Source organism: Haemaphysalis longicornis, unplaced genomic scaffold (genome assembly GCF_048455015.1).
Source record: "Haemaphysalis longicornis isolate Haplotype H1 unplaced genomic scaffold, Haemaphysalis longicornis Haplotype H1 scaffold_2, whole genome shotgun sequence".
Classification (NCBI taxonomy): Eukaryota; Metazoa; Arthropoda; class Arachnida; order Ixodida; family Ixodidae; genus Haemaphysalis; species Haemaphysalis longicornis.
Window position 1 is genome coordinate 233,706,664 of NW_027526295.1, and position 22,307 is coordinate 233,728,970.

Below are 22,307 nucleotides of genomic sequence, written 5' to 3' on the forward strand. Positions count from 1 at the left end.
CGTAGTTCGTCAAGGTTAGTGTAACTAAGAACTGAGTTTGCACCAAAACTGTTCCGCCTGCCTTTTCCAAAATGTATCATGGAATATTCGCCTATACCTCCTGCCCTTTCTTTGCTTTGAAGACTCTGTCAAAATCGAGTGACAGGTGTTTGCCTTAATTATTGTGGATCCGCAAGTTCTTGAAAATTGTTAACAGCCTAATCACGAGCATTAAAATTGGGCTGGTTGGTGGGTTATAAAACGGCAAAGAAACAGCTCTTGACTTAAGCAGGACAACTAGCAAGACGGCAAACGTACAGTAGACCATCCTAATCCTTGTAGCTACCATATTATTATGCGCGTACTTTCAACTTGTATCTTTATGTAGCTTACGATGGCCGCCGCCCTCTCACTGCCACCGCACAACTCCTCTACATTCCCTACTATCTCCTTGCGGCTTAATAATCATAGCACAAGCCCCTTGCCATTACCACTCGGCCCTGTCACGTCGCATTCAATGCCGTACAGCTCCTCTAAGCAGCCAAGCTGCCTCGTATCGGAAGTCTTCTAGTGTTAAACATTTGCAGGTGCAAATTCTACTGATGACCTGTCCGGAGATTCTTATCTCCCACTAGTAATCTGACCACCACCTCGATCACGCGCTTGCCATATTCCGGGGACTGAGGGCTCTGCGCTTCGCTGTCGGTCAATCGGAAGTACATGTCGGTCAACCGGACATGTACTGTGACCACTGCGGCTATTGCCTGTGCAGGCGAGGGCATGTACAGGCAGTCTTTCGAGGGTGGCTGCGTGTATTTATTCTAACCGCACTGGTATCGGGGGAATTTTTTTACTGCATACTAGTCTGCGCTCCAAATTTGGACCACTGCCATCGGCCCTCGGCATTCACAACGTGGGACGTCCCTCCGAAGTACTGACACTGATCTATGCTGCTCATCCTTGATAGTTAAATGAAGACCATCGCTACCACGTCAGGACGGTGAACTCCTCAGGTGCCTACGCGAACCTATTCTAAGAATCATGTGAGGATTCTTTTATAATTTAACGAAAATATACACAGTGCAACAGGAGGTGAAATGCGAAGAAGGACGGCCCATGCGGTGTCTCCCTGTTTTTACGTGGTTCGTCTTTTGTCTTGCTGTTATCTTTCTTGTAAATTACCAACTCACCTAGATTTGCGTCCTTTCGCCGGGATTCTGCCATCGCCTTTTTTCCCAACTGAGTTATTTCTGCCTCTAGATTTTAAAGCTGTCATATTCGTTGTGAAATATATTGTGGCAAGTGTGGTTGCAACTATTCACTATCAGTGATTTAGAACTGATTTAGGGATTAGTGATTAAGTTCTTTGACTTCCTTGTGCTGTAAACAACAAACAAAAGAAGTTTTGCAGACTATACTGCGCTGAACGCGAGGAGCACTTGACGCATAAGGCGGAAGCGATGCGGGTTTATTTTGACGTTGACCCCGCAGACCTAGAATCAAATGTGACGACGCAACTTCCGGGGTATTGCCCTCAACGCCATGACCTGGATTACCCCCCCCCCTGTTTTTTTTTTTTTTTGAATTCCCAAAAACCACCTTTTATATATTGGTATTCAAATGACAAAAAAAATGGAAACGAATTAGGAGTTACGTTGGTCAGATATCTAACCTCGTTTTGCAGGCCTTTTGTGGGCGCTAAGCGCGGGCTTGTGGGATCAGGTAGCTCATGGCCGTGAAGACGGTGTATCTCAACTCGGCCAAAAACCCGTGAACAAAAATAAAAAAAAGAAGCGTAAGTTATATTTCGGAATTTTCTTAAGGCCCTTATAATGCGCGAAGTAATTTAACGTTACTGATTAAACAATTAAGGCCCCATCGTTCCTACTTCCTTAGAAACCTGCTCAAAACCGGTACCAACAAGGTGCTAAGTACCAGGCAGACCCTATACATTGGTTTGTACGTTTTTGCCGAACCGGTGAGAAAGGAGGTGCGGACGTGCCGAAAAGGAAACTTGTTGCGTACAATGCTGTCTTTGAGGAACGACCGGCCATCAAGTTACGGAGAGCATGCTGTCATTTTCCTTGCATATATTTTTGAAGTTACAAATTATTTTGACACATAAATTATCTAAAAAACTGGCATGCAACCCCTCCTCTTTTGCTTTTCCCTCCGTTCGAACTGATTCGCTTACGGTGTCCTTACTCCCAACGGTAAGTATTCCCTTCTCTTCTTTCAGTAAGTCAGCAACTGGGGAGCACCGAAGTTGTCTGCGTACTGTCTCGTCACCTGAAGATTAGGCGGCAGCCTACGACTCTACGTTAGAACTTGAAGCGCGAAAAAATGAGCTGTCTCTTCAAATCCCTCTCTTCAAATTCGAAAACGCTACCACATGCATTTTCCTCCCCCTGGAAATATCGCGAGCAAAGGTGACTTACCCCGCGGTTTAGGCCGGCGCCCGGGCAATTAAAAAAAAGCAACGCGCTGGACCGGCTGGGAACCATGTGTTTGGGGCGTGGAGTGTGACGTCCCCTTCCACGTGGTGCCCAACGCGAGCGACGTAGCCGTCACGTGACCGCCGTGTTGCCGGCGCAGGGTCTATTTTTGAAATGGAAACGGGGCTCGGGTTTGCGAGGGGCATTCGGGGGAAAGGCGACGGCGCTTGGATCTTGCTTCCGAGTCCCTGCAAGCCACCGCAAACGCTGCGAAAGTCAGCGAGGAAGCGGCCGCCGCCGGCGAAATATTTTTGGGCCCGAGCCAGAACCCGTCCTCGACCCGATTCCCGGTCGCGAAGGGGCTTCCTGCAAACTCAGCCATTGTCTTTTGAGCTTACTCTGTGGCGCCTTTCCCCCCACCTCTGAATGAAACGACACCGATGAGAAGCTCGAACAAGAGCCGCAGCACCTCGACGAAGGACGCGAACTCAAGGCCACGTCTTCACTGATCCTCGAGACGTCGCTTAAAAGCGGAAGCTGTCGCTGCGATTTGGGCGAATTTGAGATCTTCCGGTTCCGTTCGGATGTAGGGGGGAAGAGGAAGCCCTGTAGCCGAGTGCGAATTTCTTTACTGCATTTTTTTCTACTTGTTTCCTGTGGAGGCGGTATGCGCAAGATAAAATTAGACACAACGATCTTGGCTTCCACGGTTAGAACCAAGTGAAAGGGAGCATTTGTAAACTCGCGTCGTCTAGACAGGAAGCGCACAGGATCTCAAGCAAGGATGGCAAGTTTTAATGCTTTCTATTATTTTTTCGGGAAGTAAAAGCAGCAACCACGCTAAAACGAGTTCACACACAGAAAAAGAAGCAAAAGACGGTAGGCATAGATTTATGTCCCAGAAAGCACTAACTAGGTGTGTGTAAAACTGACGTTGCATGATACATAGTCCCGGGGTGAATTTAAATGTTCCTTTATTACAATAACTTGTGCGGAAGGAGCAACGCTGAAAAGAACACCCGTTAGTCAGAGTGGGATAGGTGCGGCGTAAGGCCACAACGGTGGACGGAAGCTACGTCCTCAAATCGTCTGGCTACCCCACAGAGAACTAGGACAGCCGGTGCCGACTAATCCTGAAACCGTACGAAATGTCCAGTGAGAGGCCCGCGTAAAAAAGAAAAAAAGAAAAAAAGCGTAAGCAATGTTGAGATTTCAGGTAGCACACTGCAATATTAAAACGCAGTTTACAATGAAGATTTAGAAAATTTATCTCGTTCTGGGAACTGCATGTGGTGTTCCCACTCTTCTATGCTATACACACGCAATAAAGTAGCTAATTGTTGGAAACGTGCCGGCATTTAGCCGATCCGGTATACATAGTAATACATACTAGTAGCAAGAATATCAATACTAATATTACAGGAATTGGTATTTCATTCGGCAAAAACGAAAATCATCCGACTCGCTGCTGAACACACGCACAGAATGCTAACGACACTATTTCTTCGGGTGTGTCGGATGAAGTCCTGGCACAGTCTGTTGCCGCGCCTTGCGCAGCGGGAGCACCAAGGACTGGTCGACGTACTCTTCATCGTCTTCAGAAATACGCTCGGGTTCAAGCAAGAAGCGGCTGTGGCCACCGGTATCGGTCAAATTGGCCCGGCTCAGCAGCGAGGGTCGAGGGGACGGCTTGGGAGCCGAGATTGAAGTCGACGGGGACGCTCTCCCGGTGCCGTTTGAAGCCTGAACCAATGCGACAGCGGTAGCCACCCGCCGCGTGGTTGTCCGGTTGTCCGTTCGGCGAGAGACCCGGTCCACTTCGAGCATCGCACCGGTGATGAAAAGGAAGCAGAAAAGTATCAGGCCGAGGGAACCACGCCGGTTGTGGGGCGGCAGAATGCCGTCCAGGTCTTCGGAGACCAGAAAGTACGCCCACTCGCCCAACATGGGGAAGAAGATGATGGAGATGATGGTGCCGAGCTTCCCGAGAGACAAAATGCTCAAATAAATGTGGGAATACGTTCGTAAAAACAATTCAAGGAAGCTTGCACTCACGAGCAAGACTTGAATGGCGAAGCTGTTGTAGGCGAGCATTGCCGGACACATGGTTAAGGTTTAGCCTCATTGTATATTAGCATAGTTGCGGAGCTAGTAATTCGTCGTCGTATGCATCGCAGAGGTCGTCGTCTTTTTCGCGGCGAATGGTGGATGCAAAGTCATCTTCAGCATTGTAGACTTCCACCAGCTCTTTGTCATCGCCCCTCGGCAGCAGTGGCAGGATCTCCAATTCATCTCGGGGAGGATTGGCCCACTCGTAGCCATGTCTCCGATTATCAATAGTGGCTTCTACAGAATGCGCCGGCCGCGGTGGCCTCTCCCAAGCAGGGCGTATTTTCAGCTTTAGCATTAGCGCTGGAGCTTTCTTTTTGACAGGCGCGCTCGCGCCTGACGACAGCGCTGGAGTTTTTTTAAGGGCGAAGCACCTAGTAGGCCCTCGCGCTGTCGGCATCTTCTGTCGTATCATGTAGTCACGGTACTAGAACCCCGGAACACTCATTTTCCAACGCCTCGCGCTACAGCGTTTCATCTCCATTGGAAAAAACGCGTGCTAAAAGAACACACCGAGACACTAGTTTTCCAACGCCTCGCGATAGAACGATTCGTGCTTCAAAGACACGAGATTTTTGCAGCAAAGCCGTATAACTCTATCCCCCAACGGTTTCATCTCCGTTGGCAAAAAAACCAAGGCTCCAAGGCCTAACACGCCGAGCGCTCAGGATCGAAACCGCATTATGAATGATAAGGCGCCTGTGACTAATAGGACCCCCCCCCCCCCTTCCCCCCCGAGCCATGTGTTCCTGGTAAAGATTATGTTTGTAGATTACCTTTAAAGGGACAGACAACCGATTTTTGTCGCGTATATGTTCTCTAGCTCATATGAAAGCCAGCGTTTTATATAGCCCGGTAACCACAAGCAATTTCTAAATAAATCGGCAAAAATCATTTTAATTTGGCAGCAAACTTCCTGAAATCAGAAGGGTGGCGGTTCGTAGTGTCGAAACTTGGCACTACAATATGTGTCCCTGTCACGTGACCTGCAAACCTAGCAGTCACTGTAACTGCTGAAACGTTTATTTACGTATTGAAAACCTTTTAACACAAGTATTTGTGCAAGGTTAAATTGCATATGTATTTCTAAACATTATTTTCAAAATTTTAAAGACACGCCGCCCGCCGCCGCTGGGTTGCTCTCAGTGTGGCTAACTGAGCCACCATTCCCAGAATCAACGGCAGCGTTCAGTAAACAGAGCCAGTGAAGGAGCTTTGACGATTTTGCCTGAGTCAGAGGCGTTTGTTCTGCCAAAATATTTGATTTCAGTTTCCAAATACGCCAACAGCAGCTTAAAAAAAAAAAAAAAAAAAAAAAAAAAAAACGTCGCTCCCGGAGAGCATCGAACTTCCCACCACCTCCACAACGTGAAGCCAGATTCTACCTATCGTCTATCCCAACAGATGGCGCATTCGTGCAAAATAGACCGTTGCATTAAAAAAACACATAAAGGAACAGGAAAGCCTGCGATTTAAACTTTTTTAGCTGGGGACAAGTTTTCAGAGGTCGTTTTTCATTTCGCATACAAACAAAAGTATGTTGCCGAGCTACTCTATGTCATGGTTGCCAGCATCATTTTTGGGAGGGACACATACGGCTCGCAGATCTAAATATTCCGATTCAAAAAGTTCTAGGGCGTTATCAGCAAAACCGTTTCTCGTCAAGGTGCTTTAAGTGATGCCCTTCCATTTGGGATAGAGAATAGCGGTGTGCGAATATCAATTTTTTAATTTCGAAGCGAATACGAATAATGAAAACAAAGTTCGAATCGAATAGAGTATTTTTCGAATATTTTTCGAATACGAATACTTATTGTTTTTTGTAAAATTAAAGTTTTCACCATCTAGAAACACGAAAACTGCACAACAAATCCCATAAAGTAAAATTAGAAATTACACAATACCATTGCACTCAACAGGTTATGGTCTGAACTCACTTAAATGTTAACATGGAGAAATGTTAACTGCTCGACATGTTCGGGAAGCAGTGACAACCTCCTGCTCGTCACGACTCTACCAGATACCGAAAACAGCCACTCACTTGAGACACTAGTGGCCGGCATCCGTACACATTACCGCGCGCTGATACAGTAAAATCTCGATGATACTAATCTTGCAGGACCACGAAAAATATTCGTATCATCCGAATTTCGTATGAACCAACACAGACCAAAAAATTGAGCGCTGAAAAAAAGTTTTCGTTTATTTCTTTTCTTGCTTTCGCGTCAGGAAATTCTTGATTTTTTCTGCTTTTTTTAACCCCCATGTCGCAAAGCAGTCCTTTCTGGAGCACGGAAAGCTTCGCGTTCATCTCCTCACTCGCGATGCCCAAGTGGCCCAAGCTCGCTACACGCCGCAACAGTCAAGCGTGAACCGCATGGTGCGTTTTTGCACGCGATATCGCTCACCTCGACTTTGCGCACGCTGTATTTTCACGCCCGCATCGACGATTTCGCGCCCGCGCCTACCTCGGTCAGAAAATGACGCACGACGCGCGCGGCAGAATGGAGGAGCCTGACGACTTGCGAAACGATCGACAGCCGGCTTGGCTCCGCCGGAGATGGTTAGGCTTAGCACCCCCACAAATATTTCATGGGCGCTTTCACTAGGGGTGGGGATGATGTTTTATAGTACCGTTTTCGCATGCATTATCAGCTCCTTTACCGCACAAGCAACTTCGTGTCTCCCTTGAGCCTTATTTTAAAGAGTGGTTAGAAGCGGGCGCTCCAGTTCCCGCGCCACTTCACGGCCGGAGCCGACGCCATGTTGCCGCCGCCGGCCGCGCCGCGCCGCGCGCAGCGTGCGGGCGGTAGGGTGCCTGAATGTTCCTCCTCGCCCGCCGCTCCGTGAAGGGTGGAGACATTCTTTGCAGGGTCCCTCGCCGCCTCGACCGGTTTTCGGAGCCGCCGACCGCCATTACGAACCCCGCTCCTGCGGCGGAACCGCCGCGGCCGACGTGCTGTAGCTGTCTGGCTGCGATTAGCGGCTCAAAATGCCTGGTTGCTGCGTGCCTCTGTGCACAAACCACTGCAGGAATGGCTGGCGCATGTTTAAGTTTCCAACAGAGCCAAAAAGGAGACTGCAGTGGACCGTAAACGTGAGACGCGACAAGTGGACGCCTACGAAGGCGTCGTGCGTGTGCAGTGTGAGTATTGCGAGCCTCATTTCGCTCTATTTTACTTCGTTCGCATGCATGTAGTGACAACTATTGCATTGTAGTAACACGTGTTGCACGTTTGCGTTGTACAACAATGAACGAGGCTGGAATGTCTCTGTTTGCCCCGGAACAGTAAACGCATTAGTATGTGATATGAGCGAGAGAGCCATGTGCTTGCATTATGGGGCTACAGAAAGCCATCATTGTGCTTGCGCCATAGCTGAATATTTTAGAATTGAGCTAGGCATGAAAAGAATCATACGTTATTGAGGTTCGCTTTACGTCTATGTTATAGGCTTCACGCATTTTTTTTTTGTTCTGACATTTCCTACAGGCTCACTTCGAGGAGAATTGTTTCGAACAGAATCGTGCAGACGGCTGGAAGAAGTTAAAGCCAAACGCTGTGCCGACAGTGTTTCCGTTCAGAGGTAAGTCGTTGTAATATTTGGCATTATAATTACGCAGGTAAACTTGCTGTCCTCAATTCTTATATTTTGTTTTATTTCATTCACACTAAGGCGCTGGCACTTTCGGTCACCATTCTGTAAAGTATTTCGTACTGCGCACGCACTGAAATCAATACAAATATAAAAAGTTCCAAACAGTAAAAACTGTCTGGCAGACCTCGTTAATAACACAATGAATGACAAAAATTTAGCAAGCACTCAAAGTGGTTTTTTGAACTTAAACAGTGATTACACCATCACAAACATTTAACAATAGCTATCAAAGAAAATTTATTAAATGCATATGAAAAAATACTCAGCAGCAGTGATACAAAGGAAAACGGGATTAAGGAGTTAGTGCAATATTTCGTGTTAAATTCGGGCATATTTTAAATATTTAGTTCATGAAGTGAATGAACCATAGAATTTGACTTCGTTTCACCGGGCATAGAGCTCCACGCTGGCACACCAAGTTATTTTGCAGTCAGTTTGCCATTGCTAGTGATTGCCTTATCCAGAATTACAAAAGTGAAGCGAGCAAAGAATTAGGTGCGATTGATTAAGATGCTCCCGTGCAGACCCCCTTATAGATAGGTTGTTTTGAACAAATCAACACATAAATACACAGATCTTTACACCGAATAGTTTGTTTACGTAGAGCACACTTAAAGTACAGGGGCATGAAATTACATAGAAAGGAGAAAATGTTATGAGCCAGAGAGCCTCATTTAAAAAAAAGCAGGTTCTCAATGGGTAGCGTATGTATTTACCCGTGATGAAACGCAGTAGGAAAGGCGACTCTGAATTGTTGCATAGTAGAATAATAGAATAATGCATAGTTGTTAATAAAGACATGCTTTGAATAGGACTTAAATTCATTAACTTTCATACAATCGAGAACCTTGAACACCTTGTTGCTGTTTCGGCAGGAAATAGTGATAGTTCCTTAGATACGAAGCTTTTTTTACTCGAATGACATAGTCTAGATTCGGTTGTTTCGGTGTATGTGATTGCATGGTAATGGTAATTAATAATGCAGAACAATATCATTGCCATATGTTTATTTTCGTATCCTCGGTATCTTTATCTTATTTATTTTGGTTTACATTGTTTTAGCTTCTCCAAAGCCGAGGAAGCCACCTAAGGAAAGAACAAGACCTGTGCAATCTGCCGCCTGTCAAGGAGCCTTGCCGACTCATGACGAAACATCTACGACTGGTGCTTCATCCCTTGCGAGCGGGGAAACGTCAGGATCGCTGACAAGCAGCACCGGAATGCCTCCAGAACAAGTTTGCAGTCCATCAGCATCGAGCCCAAGCAACACACTGGAGGACAATTTAAGCTATACGGAAGGTTCGTCCCCTGCCCCGCTGTGCATTGATGTACGCGACGTACAATCGGCTCACAGCTCATGCGCAGAGCTTAATAAGCAGCTCGCAGACGTGACGAGAAAATACGGCCAGCTTCAGGACGCTCACAGTAAGGCAAATTCAACCATTCAGGGCCTTAAAAAGAAAGTTCAGAAGCTTGAAAGTAACGTAGAGAACATGGGAAAGCGAATGAAGTTTCTGAATGAGGACCAAGTAGAATCCCTTTCTCGAAAAGGCAACCAGGGGAGCACTTGGTCGCCGCAAACAATCCAGCAAGCGCTTAAGATTAAGCTGTCGTGTGGAACGACTGGGTATGAAACCCTAAGAAAGCTTGGATACCCCCTTCCATCCAATAGGACCCTCACAAGGCGCCTCCACGGACTGGAGTTCATGCCAGGAATCCTAACTGATGTAGTGAACCTGCTCAAGTTAAAAGCTGAAACCATGGAAGATGTGGAGAAGGACTGCGCTTTGTTTTTGGATGAGATGGAGATTGCAGAGGGGTACGAGTTAGATCGATCTGCAGACGTTGTGTTTGGCGGGACTACTTTGCCCTCAAGACCAGACGAACCCGCACAACATGCACTGGTGTTCATGGTGGGCGGCCTCACGCAGAGGTGGAAGCAGGTAATTGCGTACCATTTCACTGGGAGCCACGTCGATGGCAACACCCTCAAGGAGTACGTTCTCCAAATTGTTCGTCTTTGTCACGACATTTCACTAAGAATTCGGGTTGTGACCTGCGATATGGGAGCGTCCAACCGTGCGATGTGGCGAGAGTTGGGCTTTTCGAGTCACAGAGACTCTCGCACTGTCTGTTCTATTGCACACCCCTGCCTTGAAGATAAGGAACTTTATTTTAGTGCGGACGCTGCACATGTGCTTAAGAATATCAGGGGCCAACTTCTGAATTCGGAGGTCTTCACTCTGAGTGAATCAGCTGTAAAGGAGCATAGTTTGCCCTCCAATAAAGTAAAAATTAAGCACGTACGCGCTGTCATAGAACATGACAGCGACAAAGAACTGAAAGTGGCACCGAAGCTGTCAGAAGTTCATGTTAGTAAGGGCCACTTCTCAAAAATGAAAGTGGGAGTAGCCGTGCAGTTTTTTCGAGACGCTCCTTCTGCGATCAGATACCTGATAAAGCAGAAAGTTTTGAAACCAAAAGCGGAGACTACGGCATGGTTCTTGGAGCTCGTGTCGAAATGGTACACCATTATGTCCTCACGACATCCGTCTACCGCTCTAAGTCTCCAAAATATGGACAAGTACTACTCGGCTATCGACACTCTGAAACTGGCGATTGAAATCATGCAAGGGATGAAGGCAGGAGGTTCGGCTCAGTGGAAGCCGTCTCAAGCAGGCTTATTGATAGCCACTACAGTCGTCCTTCAGCTTCAGGACATTCTTTTGAAGAGTGAAGGCTACGAGTACTTTTTAACAAGTAGAATACTCCAGGACTGCCTCGAAAACCTGTTCTCGGTCATACGCCTAAGGAAACCAGTGCCGAATGCTTATGACATGAAGTGTGCCTTGAAGCTTGTTTGCGTTAGCCAGTTTCTGTATACGCCAACGACAACAAGCTACGATGTCGACGATGGTCAATTTCTGGTTGACTTGCTCTCAAAGGGTCTGCAAGAGCACGCCGAAGCTGAACCAGAAGCCATTGACGACGATGAAATCCCTTTCGTCGAGGAGCTGTCGTCAGTGGACTGTGGCATCCTGTTTCACATCGGCGGGTTTCTTCTAAAAGGCATCGTAAAGGCGGTTGGCGCATGCGAACATTGCAAGACTGCAGTGTTGGGGACCAGCATCAGCGAGCATTCCTATCTGACCGCGCTGAAGGAGTACGTTCGCGATGGCAACAACCTCCACTATCCAAGCGACGCTGTTATGCGCACGCTGAAGTACTGTGAGGAGCTTTTTAGGGGCATCATCACGTGGACGGACAGCGTGCTCACAATGAAGTCACCACTACAGGCCGTGACCACATATCTGAGCAAAATGTCGCGATGCAATCTGCAAACATGTGAACAACACAAAGAAACCGTAGAGAAGATGCTTATAGCAAGCTTTGCAAGGCTCCGGCTGCGCATACATCTTCGTCAAGTTGCCAAAAGAGTAGTGGATGGCAATGCAAGCAAGACGTGCGCAGGAGTGAACTTGCCCTGAACTTTCTAGACTTCTAACTTGATTTGTAAATAGAAAACTGTAAAGTTGTGTGTTGTACAGTTTTGCGTATATATATGTACCCTTTAAGTATTTCACGCTCTCTTTGATTTCCTTCTAATTATTGTGTTGGTATCTTATTTGTTGCATTGACTGCATTCAACAATTCATGCTACGAACCATGGTTCTGCTGTCAGTCTGCGACACAGAGCCCACGCGCTGGTAATAAACGTGTTCCCAAGCTCGTTCTGCTTCGTCGGAATGGTTGTTTTGGTTTTGTATCGCATGCTGCACTGCTCACAACTGGGCACTGTATACCTGCCACTGAATTCATTGTTTAAAAAACCCCATGTCTCTGTGGTGGTATCTTGTGCAATATTTTTAATTGATCAAGTGAAGGTGCTGAACCAGACACCTTTTGGGATTTCATTCCATCATTTTGAGTATTATAACGAGATGTGGCTGTGTGTAGCAAACTGGGAGACTTCCTGTCGTAATCAGTTCCCCTTGAATTATATTTCATGACTTCTTGCTTTGTTTGCTTGTGTTTGTTTGTTTTTAACTTTTTACCAAATGATCCCCAATTCTTTTACTTTTAATTATGAATCGATTGTGAATTGATTTTCCTTTTTTCTGATAGTTTTCTTTCAAGTTCCCCCCTCTATTTTTGAAGGTAGGTCCACCCCCTCACCCAAAATTAACTCTGCATGCTGCGCCACTATTTACTGTACCTATTAAATGCCTTCGCCGATTACGCATTTTTGTTGAGTTACAAGCGTACATTAATAGGGCTTCTTGGCAGATTTTTCTTTATGTGTTAACCGCGGTGCTTTAGATAAGCCTCTGCTATTTCGTTCATTCACTTTTAGCTTTTGTTTTCCCCTTGGAGAAACAACTACATACACTAATACAACAACTGAGTGTCCTCGCTTCGGCATTTGCGCATTATCTTGCATATACAAGGTAGTAAGCTTTTTGCGACTATGATTTTTGGCAAAGAACGCTCATGAATAATATCAGTTAACTGCGAAATCAGACGGACTTAGTGGAAGAACAGAGCGATTCATGTAACATGCCTGTCCCGCGAAGTCTTTGCACAATACATTGCCGGTCGAACGCACTTATAAGACGCAACTTTTTCGCAGATGAGATTTAACACCAAAACTAACTACCAAGAAGCGAGCCTCATTGATGCATTATTATGCGTGTTACATTTAAAAGTGTAGAGACATTGCGCTGACTAGTTTACAAAAAAAAAAAAGTGGGAGACGCACGTACGCGGTAGCGCACGGATGCCCCTCTGTGCGCCGTGTTTCTCCCGCTATTTCATCTTGTCGACTTAGCTAGCGCAGTGTTTTCACTGTGAAGACGTACAAACAAGCTCACAAATAAGTTCTCCTTCACTCTGGAAGCGGTTTGTGGCCACGGAATGCGTGTGCATGTAAGAATCCGATTGCACATCCCCGTGCTTGCAGCGCGCTGCCCCAGCGCCGGGGGATCAACATGGCGGCTTCCGTAGCAGACGACGCAGTTGTCTCCACCCGTCACGGAGCGGCGGGCGAGGAGGAACATTCAGGCACCCTAGCGGGCGGTTTCGCGGCGGTGTCAGCGCGCGTGGGGCGTGCGCGGCGCGTTTTCGCAAGCAGAAAACAACAGCCCGGCCATTTCTGGAGAAAGAGTGACAAACAGGGGAGAGAGAGCCGTCACTTGCTCGATCGGCAGTCGGGTGGCCTCGCCTGCTCGTTCGTACCCGCCGGGCCGCGCAGGTCCGTTCGTACAGCCGAAAATTTTCACATTGCAAACAATGCAATTTCGTCGAAACTTTTCGGAAATTCGTATCACCCAGAATCGTATAATCGAGATTCCACTGTAACCACGAATAAACACCGATACAGTCTGCGAAAGCACGTATCGTTCGCCGTGTATATGCTTCGCGACTTTGCTGTTGAGACACGTCCTGAATATTTTTTTTTAGTTTTGGATGGTTCGAATATTTCGAACAATAAAAGTGCCGTTCGAATCGAATCGAATACCAAAAAATTCGAATCGGATATTCGAAGTTTCGAATATTCGCGCACCTCTAATAGAGAATATATACTCGACAAAAATCGGTTGTCTGTCCCTTTAAAGGCTAGGCAGGATCTAGTGATGACACTAGCCGAGCGCAAGCTACTAGCCCGCCAACCCCGGCGCCCAATCAGCGCGCGCCGTGTGGCAAGGGAGAGACTTACAGTCTTTGAATACACTTACGCACTGCATGCTTCGCCCCTCCCCCGGTTTCACGTTAGTGCAGATGGCCGGGAATTTTTTTGTCTTTTGTTGTTTGCTTGAGCCACTGCGCGAGCCGGTGACTCGGCCGGCGGTCGCCGCGAGGCACGCGCTCACTAGTGCTGGGAATTTTCTCGCTCCTCAGGGTTCTTGCCAGTTGGGTTTTTTTTTTTTTTTTCTTATACAGCCACTGCACGCGCCGGAGACGCTCGGCGGTCGCTGCGTGGCACGCGCTCACGTGCGTTAGCATTTTCTTGGCATTTTTTTTTTGCAACACCGAACTTAGCGCTTGTACAAAAGCCCCGCTGTTAAAACGTCACAAAACTTGAAAGAGGAGGAGTGAATGAATGAATGAATTTATTTAGAAGGGAGAGGTCGAACGCCTCGTGCAGGGGAAGGGGGAGAGAGGAAGTAACTTTATTGTGTCCAGAGGAAAGGCCTAGTTATGGCCGGTGTGCTTCAGACGACGGCCAGCATGTCTTGGCTCCTAGCAGCGTCTTCGGCCCTCTGGACGGCCCAACGCTGGATGGCAGGGTCCTCGCTAAGCAGCACGGTCTTCCACTGCTCTTTGGTGTTGATAATAAATGTTCCCTCTGTATTGCTGAAGTCTTTGCTTTTTATAGCAGGGCATTCCCAAAGCATGTGTGCCAAACTTGCAAGCTGGGGGCAGTGCTTACATTTACCGTCACGAATTTCTGGGTGGAAGTGCCTGTAGAGGCCTGGGTTGGGATATGTATTGGTTTGAAGACGCCTCCATGCAACTTCTTGTTTTTTGGTCATTGAGGGGTTGGCTGCAGGGTACTTCCGTCTTTCGCCTCTGTATTGGTCGAGCACTCCCGGTAGGTGCGCAGGCGATCCTTGGTGTTGCCGGCAGGGTGTAGGGCGGATTGCAGGGGCTCTCGGTAGGGGAATGCTCGAGCAGCCTCGTTGGCCCGTTCGTTGCCCTCCAGGCCCGCGTGTGCGCGCGGGCGTCCATATTGAAGTGGTTCGGGTGTCTACGTTCTTGTCCTGCTGGGCAAGGACTCACAGTGCCGCACTGGAGACTCTCCCCTTTGTGAAGTTGCGGATTGCAGGTTGTGAGTCACTGACAATTTTCCTCGCTTGGGTTGTGGCTAGGGCTAACGCTATGGCTAGTTCTTCACCTTCTTCGGGGTGTCGTGTTTGGATGGAGCAGGCGGTGAGAACCTTCCTTCCTGGTCGGTGACAACTGAGTCCATAGCCCTTCGTTGTTCGTAAGAGGCAGTGTCCGTGTAGACGACTTGAGGTTCTCCTTGATGCTGTCTCCCTATCGCTAGGGCTCGCATATCTCTTCGCTTTTCGTTGTAGACTGGATGCATGTTCTTGGGGAGGAGAGGAATGTAGATGCCTTTGCGTAGTTCGGCTGGAACAGTGTGTTTTTCTCCGAAAGTTCTCTCGTACGGAATGCGTAGGCGGTCGAGGATTTGCCTGCCGGTGGCCGTCTTGGCCAGACGCTCGAGGTGTGCAATGCGATGCGCCTCGATGAGCTCTTCGAGATTGTTGTGTGCACGCAGTGCCTAAAATTTTTCATTAGAGGCACATATCGGGATTCCCAGAGCCTGCTTATGCACCCTCTTGATGAGACTGTTGATTTTATTGCGCTATACCTGCTTGAGGGGTAAAAAGGGGCTACGTACGTAATTCTGCTAATTATGAACGCATACACGAGCTTTAGCAGCGTCTTCTCCTTCATGCCTCTATTCTTGTTGGCTATCCGCGCAATCAGTCTCGTGATCTGATGGGTGGCTTTCTCTAGTGCTTGCACTGTCTTGCCGTTGTGTCCGTTGGCCTCGAGGTGGAGGCCGAGGATACATATCTCGGCCACTTCGGGGATTGGGGTATCACCTACTCGCAGCGTTATGCTGTGATTTTGTGGGGTATCCTTGGGCTTTCGACCTCGTCGCGTGGGCTTGTACGACAGTTGTTCGGACTTTTCCGGAGAACAGGAAAGGCCGACTGTTTTGGCGTGTTGCTCAACAGCGTCCACTGCCAATTGAAGGCGATCTTGTATGTCTCCTGCCCCCCGCTGTCCACAAAGTGACATCGTCAGCGTAAATGCTGTGATGCACTTCATCTATGATTTGCAATTTGTTGGCGAGGTCGATCATGCTGGCGTTAAATAGGAATGGTGAAATGACTGATCCTTGTGGAGTTCCGATGCTCCCTGTTAAGATTTCAGGCGATTCATGGGGTCCCACCTTAAGCTGTGCCGTTCTGTCGTTCAGAAATTTCCTGATATAGTTGTAGGTCTTCTCCCCTACCTGTAATTTCTGGAGACTGCGGAGAATTGCATCATGTTTGAGTCTGTCGAAGGCTTTGGTTTTGTGTGGAGAACCTTAGACCGATCTCCCTGACATCCTTCCTCGGAAAACTTGATAGGAAAAAAACAATTTAAGTGCAAACCATAACAGCGCAAGAGTTCTTGTGTTAAGGCCCAACCACATGCACGCGTAAAACGACGTACTCGTGCACGACGTAAACCGGCGTAAGTGCGTAAGGAACCGGCGTACTCCGGCGCACGCCGAATGCATTGCTACGCGCTTGTTACGACTAAGTCAGAGCCCACCAGACATCGACGCAAACTTTCGGGCGCACGGTGTTAACGTAGACCTCTGGCGGTGATGTTATCTGGCGGTCAGGGCGCATAACAAGACGGTAAATTGATAACTAAACTATCTTTACTATTAATTATGCGATAAAACGAAGTTATTTGTAGAATACGGAGAGCAAACAACCGGACAAAACACGTAAAGCAACGTGCATCTATGGGAGCAAGGCAGTTTACGCCAAATGTAGCGGAGGGTTTTGTGCCTGCCAAATATGCATACTAATGCTTAACGTTTCTAATGTTCATTAAAGCATGTTGTTGGGCATGTTGTCGGGGGGAGTGGGGGAAGAAGAGATGGGAAGAGGCAAAGAAAGATATCTGGAAAACGTGGGATTCGCACTGTCACGTCCTCGAGGGTGGTTCACAATTTGGGCTGCTAGCGCTTCGCAGCCTCGACGAACTTGTGACTTTGGACCTGCTGAAAGTGTTTAATAAGTAGAAAGGGTAGGAAGCAGCGACAGCGGCTGGTGGAACTGTGCCGACGTCTTCAAAAGCTCAAAGTTGTTCATGTCGGCGCCGGGAGGGCGAAACGCTGCCACAAATGAAGAGCCATGTAAGGTCAGAGCCGTACCCAGGGAATTGCTGCAGGCTCGTTTCGAAGTCAGCACAGCCAAATTCCACGTGGCGCCATCTAGGGGAATGTTTAAACTATATCCGCGTGCTTCTGGCAATCAATTTAGCGCTCAGATTTCGTTGGTCTCGTAGTGTAGTGCTTCCACTCTTTCAAAACGACAATCGCAACCCCCAGTTCGAATCCCCTTGCGCTGTTTCTTGTTTCATTTTTATTTGTTTGTCATACTTGAAGATTATTATTTTTTATCACGCATATAATCTTTTTATGACATCGTTATGCATTATAAATTGGTTTTCTGACAGTGTCATTCCCTTAAGCCAGATTCAGCTAGTGTTGTCGTACGTTTTTGTGGTTTTGCCTGTTTTATGTTTGTTTCGGCTGTTTCTGTTGAATAGGTTTAAACACCGTAGCTGCTTCGTGTTGGGTCGGTTAACTGCCTTTTTTTCAACTTTGGTGATTTTTTCCGCTTTGCGTTCGTGTCGCCCGTCCATTTAAGTCAGCAAAGGGCTGACTGAGGCAGCTGCGGTAAGAATTTACGGTATTTTTTGCAATTGCTTTGTTTCATTTATTTTAGGTCCGTTTTGGCTTTTACTTATTTCAGTACGGGTTGTTTTTCGTACTTCAGGCAGGTTTATGCTCTGATATAGGCCCCATAGCAAGCCCAGGTGACGGCTGGCTATGCTGACTAGAAAACGCATATACACTACACGGGCCGTTGCTTGGCCTTTTGAGTGAGCTTAACCGCTAAGATTGTAGCCTAATTAGGGCGATCGGCCAATACTCTTGCCATAGCAACCGGCAAAAGACTAATGGAAGGCAGAAACGGAATATGATAGGGCCATGGGCCAGGCTCTTGTCATAACAATGGTGAGAACTAGAGGACACCAAGGAAAAAGGTTGGTGATGATGCTTTCCCGTCCACATCCACAGCCACACGAGCGTAGATGTCTCCTGCAATTCGAATCAAGGTCGGCGACAGTTGCACCGTTTGCACGTACATGCAGAGCTGGATTGTAAAAGCATCAAAGGGTAATAGTGCGAGACTTTTGACACGGGCATAGAAGGCAGAGAGTTTGGTCATCAACGAGGCTATCAAGCCCCTACAAGACATTTCTTTTTAGTTGTTGTTGCAGCAAAGACACCGAGGTGAGGCACCCGCATCTTTCTTGCTAGTCGCGTATTTTTTGCCACCTTTTCTTTATGATCTTAATTCTAACCTTTTTCTGGTCTCTTTGTTTTCCTCGTTTTTTTATCTAAAAATTAAGGTTGCTTTAGCCTAGTTTTTGCGGATCGCTTCTTGGCCAATTCCCCGAATAAAGTATGTCCCGCTATTTGAGGCCACCAGCCAGCCAATCATAGCTGCTCGCGAGGAGCAGTGCAGCCCAGCCAAGCCACGAGCCACGGGTTAGAAACAGCAGACCGGCGCTGGTGATTCTCGGCAGCCTCGGGATTCGGATACGTTCGCCAGCTGCTTCCATTTTAGCGGCCCTGCGGCAGCGTTTGGTGAATGATGTATTCGTCGTCGCTCAAGGTCAGCTCGAGTTCCATCACAAAGAGCAGCAGCAGCAGCAGCGACACGGCCGACACAAGCTCAGTGCCGATGGCGGCCGGCCGGAACTTCACATGGCTCATCGTGGCCTCACTGCTGGTCGCAATGAGTCTACTGGCGGCGGCTGTGCTCCTGATCACTACGCCCTCAGAAAAGCAGGTACAAACGCCGAGAGAAGCGCGGGACGGAGGTCGTGTCACGTAACAAACATCTTTACGCGGTGCCTGCGCTCTAAGGGGAAAGATTCTGTTCCGAGGCATGGGATGAGGATTCGTTCCTAACGCTTTTCGAGGAGGGCAGTGTGGTAGTCGTAGTCACAAGGAGCACGGTATGTGAGTTCATGTGCCTCTTGCATAGTGGGTCGTTCTCTTTCAGACCATTGGATCACGGTGTCCGGGTGACGTTAACTTTCTGCATTATGAATGGGAACATCTTACCGAAGCGAGTAGGTATTCAGCCTCCAGAAACCTGTATAATGTCCTTTTAGCTTTTGTAATGATGTTACGCTTCTATTTGATACTTTGGCTATTCGCATTGCAAGAGGGTGTCTCCAACTTACACTTCTTTCTTCCTGTATGTTGGAGGTTGATGCAGTCAAAGATTCCCAGAGTAGTGAACTGCGACAGTTGAGGCCTCGTGCTTTCGTACATACCGCAGTCGGTGCATACTGTGATATGATATTGGAACTTTCCCCGAATGAACTTGACCCTGCCATAGCGCCTCTGCTTGTGTAGGATTGGATCGAAATTTTTGGTAGAGGAGAGTTTTTATGCGGCGTGCCATCGATGCCATGTGTATCAGCGTGCAGTGGTTTTTTTTCAAGGGGGAATGGGGGGGGGGGGGGGGGTTGTCTTTTCTTTTTTGTTGGGGGTGCCTGCTTGGGGGGAAGGGGGGGGGGTGCCTGCTTCTTTTAAAAGGGGGTATGATGGCCTCTTTCGATTTTGGTTTTACATCCGCTTTCGTGGCGCTAAAAGAGTTGGCTCTTCGATTTTTTGAAACGCGTTAGGAAAACGCGAGTTGAGGACATCTTCATCGTCATTATTGCCAACATCCCATTTAGGACGACTGCAGCGTGAAGGCCTCTCCCATTGAATCTCGCAGCGCTCCCTCCTCACTTTCTACCTGTCAATAAAATATTATCTCTCTCTCTCTCTCCCATTGGCTTTCGCTCGCTGTTGTCCTGCGCTTCCCGAGTCCATTCCTTGCTCCGAATATTATTTCATCCCACCATCCAGTAAATGGCCGTCCGTCTAGACCCGTCTATGCATGTCCAGTCTGTTACACTGTTGGTGCGCCCTTTGGTTAATTCGTCTCACGGTCAAAATTGCGAGGTTCAGGACTGCCTAATATGCGGTCCTAATGATGGTGTTTCTTTCACATTCTTTGGTGCGGGTAAATTTGTGGTACGGCTGTGCAATATTCTGGTCATCATCAGTGGTTGCATGAATCTTATCGTTTCTCTTCTCTTTTTCTTGCTCTTCTCTAGGTTGAACGTGTTTGTGTGTGTGTGTGGGGGGGGGGGGGGGGGAGGAGGAGGAATTGGTTAAACATGTTCTGTTTGTGGATATTGTGAGTTTGAACTACCGCTTGTCTTTCGAGCCCCGCGGAGCATTCTTAAGTTGATGTCCTCTGGGAGGATATTCGTCCTTATTTTGAGGTGATTTTTAACGCGGCCGTGTGGCGCCATCTGTCGTTTACCAAAACGAGCTTGCAGCGGAGACAGCAGCGAAGGAATATTGAAAAGTATTTTGAAAGCTTATGTGATTAGACGCTGTACAGTGGGCTTTACTTTAGCTCATTTTCGGCTTATATTCTTTGCCTTCCTTGATTTCTAAGAGCCCGTCGTTTTTTCTTCGTCCCCTGTTTTAGTTACGTCAGCCACTGTTGGTGCCGGCATATGTGCCGGTGAAAAACACGCCGCGGTGGCTCAGTGGGTAAGGCGTTGCGCTGCTGAGCCCAAGGGCGACGGTTCGTTTCCCGACATGGCGGCCGTTTTCTGGATGGAAGCAGAAAACAAAAATGCCAGTGTGTCGAGATGTCGGCGCACGTTAAATGTCTTAAAGTGATTTAAATCTTTCCGGAGACTTCCACGCTGACGTGCCTCGTAGTCCATGCGTAACTTCGGGACAAGAATTACCGGATATGGTTTTGATCGATCTTCCGATGGAAACATGTTTTGGTGTGATGACGTAAGTTGCGGGCGCGGCAGGAGGCCGTGTATGCCGGGCGTGCTACCACCAACTGGGCATAGAACAAACTTCACCGCGCAGGCGCGGCACGTGGTGAAAACGCGCGCCCTTTTTGTTCGTATCCGACGTTGTATCATTGTCCTCCTTTGCAAACTTCTGTTGCCATAGCGCCACATTACAGGTTCAGCGGAGCCCTCGCATCTTACTGCCTCAGTGGTAGCTTCCGGGTGGCAGCGGTGACGTATTTCCGTGGATGCCTGATGAGCACGGCTGATAGCGGACGGCTAGGAGCCACGGGGGAATCGAAAAATTAGCCTAACAATGCTATCGTGGTAAAAATGGCGCATTCCAAACTGCGCAGTAAGGCGCCGGCGGCGCCGGAACGTGCAGGAGTAAAAGCAAGCACAAAAATTCCCGGACAATCCAAGGACAATCTCTACTAACGTGAAACCTGGGGACGGGCGAGGCATGCAGTGTATTTTTTTGACCGGGGAGCACACGAGGGGGTCTTTTCAAAGCAGTTAGTGTTCGATTAGAACTGTTTTGTCGACTGACCATGTAATGTCGCGGCACTAACTCAGTTACTAATTTATTTTATACCAAGCTGTGGAAAAAGATTTCAACTCTAATGTTGTTCTTTGGTGATAAAATATGTAGAACGCTTTGCTTGAGAGAACCTGCAGCCGTAACAAGCCTGGCTCGTTGGTCTAGGGGTATGATTCTCGCTTAGGGTGCGAGAGGTCCCGGGTTCAAATCCCGGACGAGCCCTGTTTTGTTTTTGTTCTCCAAGTGACTTTACGTACTACCCTGCAAAATATATGTATTTGTGCCCTGCCAACGCTGTATTCTACGGATGTATGCATAATTCCTGCGGCAATAGTGTCATAGTTACGCTCAATCGATTTCGGCTCGCCAACGTAGCAAGCGGTTATTCTCTACTTCTTGTTGTCGTACCGTTGTTAAGCCCTTCTTCCAGCGCTTCTCGAAAGTCTGATAAGTCTTTTACGTAGGCTTTCAGCATTGATCTAAATCGAAAAAACCCAATAATATCCGGCGCTGAATCACCTAGTCAAATCAGTTAACACTGAAAATCGCTGGTTTTCTCCCGCTCTGAGAAGCTTCCCTTTTGTGCTCATACAGCGAAGTCCTAAAAAAAACGTCAAAACAGCTTTGCAAAGCACGGTGAACGTCAACGTAGAAATATCGAGCAAGCATTTGTGTGGTCCTGTCAAAGCCCGCGCCAGCAGAGGGCTGTACTGCCATTAAGTTGCAGGAATTCTCGATTCTTCGGTAAACGAATGGTTAGCTTTGCGCAAGCATAATTTCATCAGATATAAATGTGATCTTTTTCATTTATCCGTATTCGTGGAAATGGCTCCCCGAGGCTGGGAAGACCAACGAGCCTGGCTACACCTACTGCTGTTTTTCGACGTAAT

At 47.8% G+C, this 22,307-nt stretch overlaps 1 non-coding gene across 1 annotated transcript; it reads left to right on the forward strand.

Moving 5' to 3' along the window:
* Window positions 1-21,567: 21,567 nt before the first annotated feature.
* Window positions 21,568-21,639, forward strand: Trnap-agg (transfer RNA proline (anticodon AGG)). The gene has a single exon. It is a non-coding gene; the product is annotated as a tRNA-Pro (tRNA).
* Window positions 21,640-22,307: the final 668 nt, after the last annotated feature.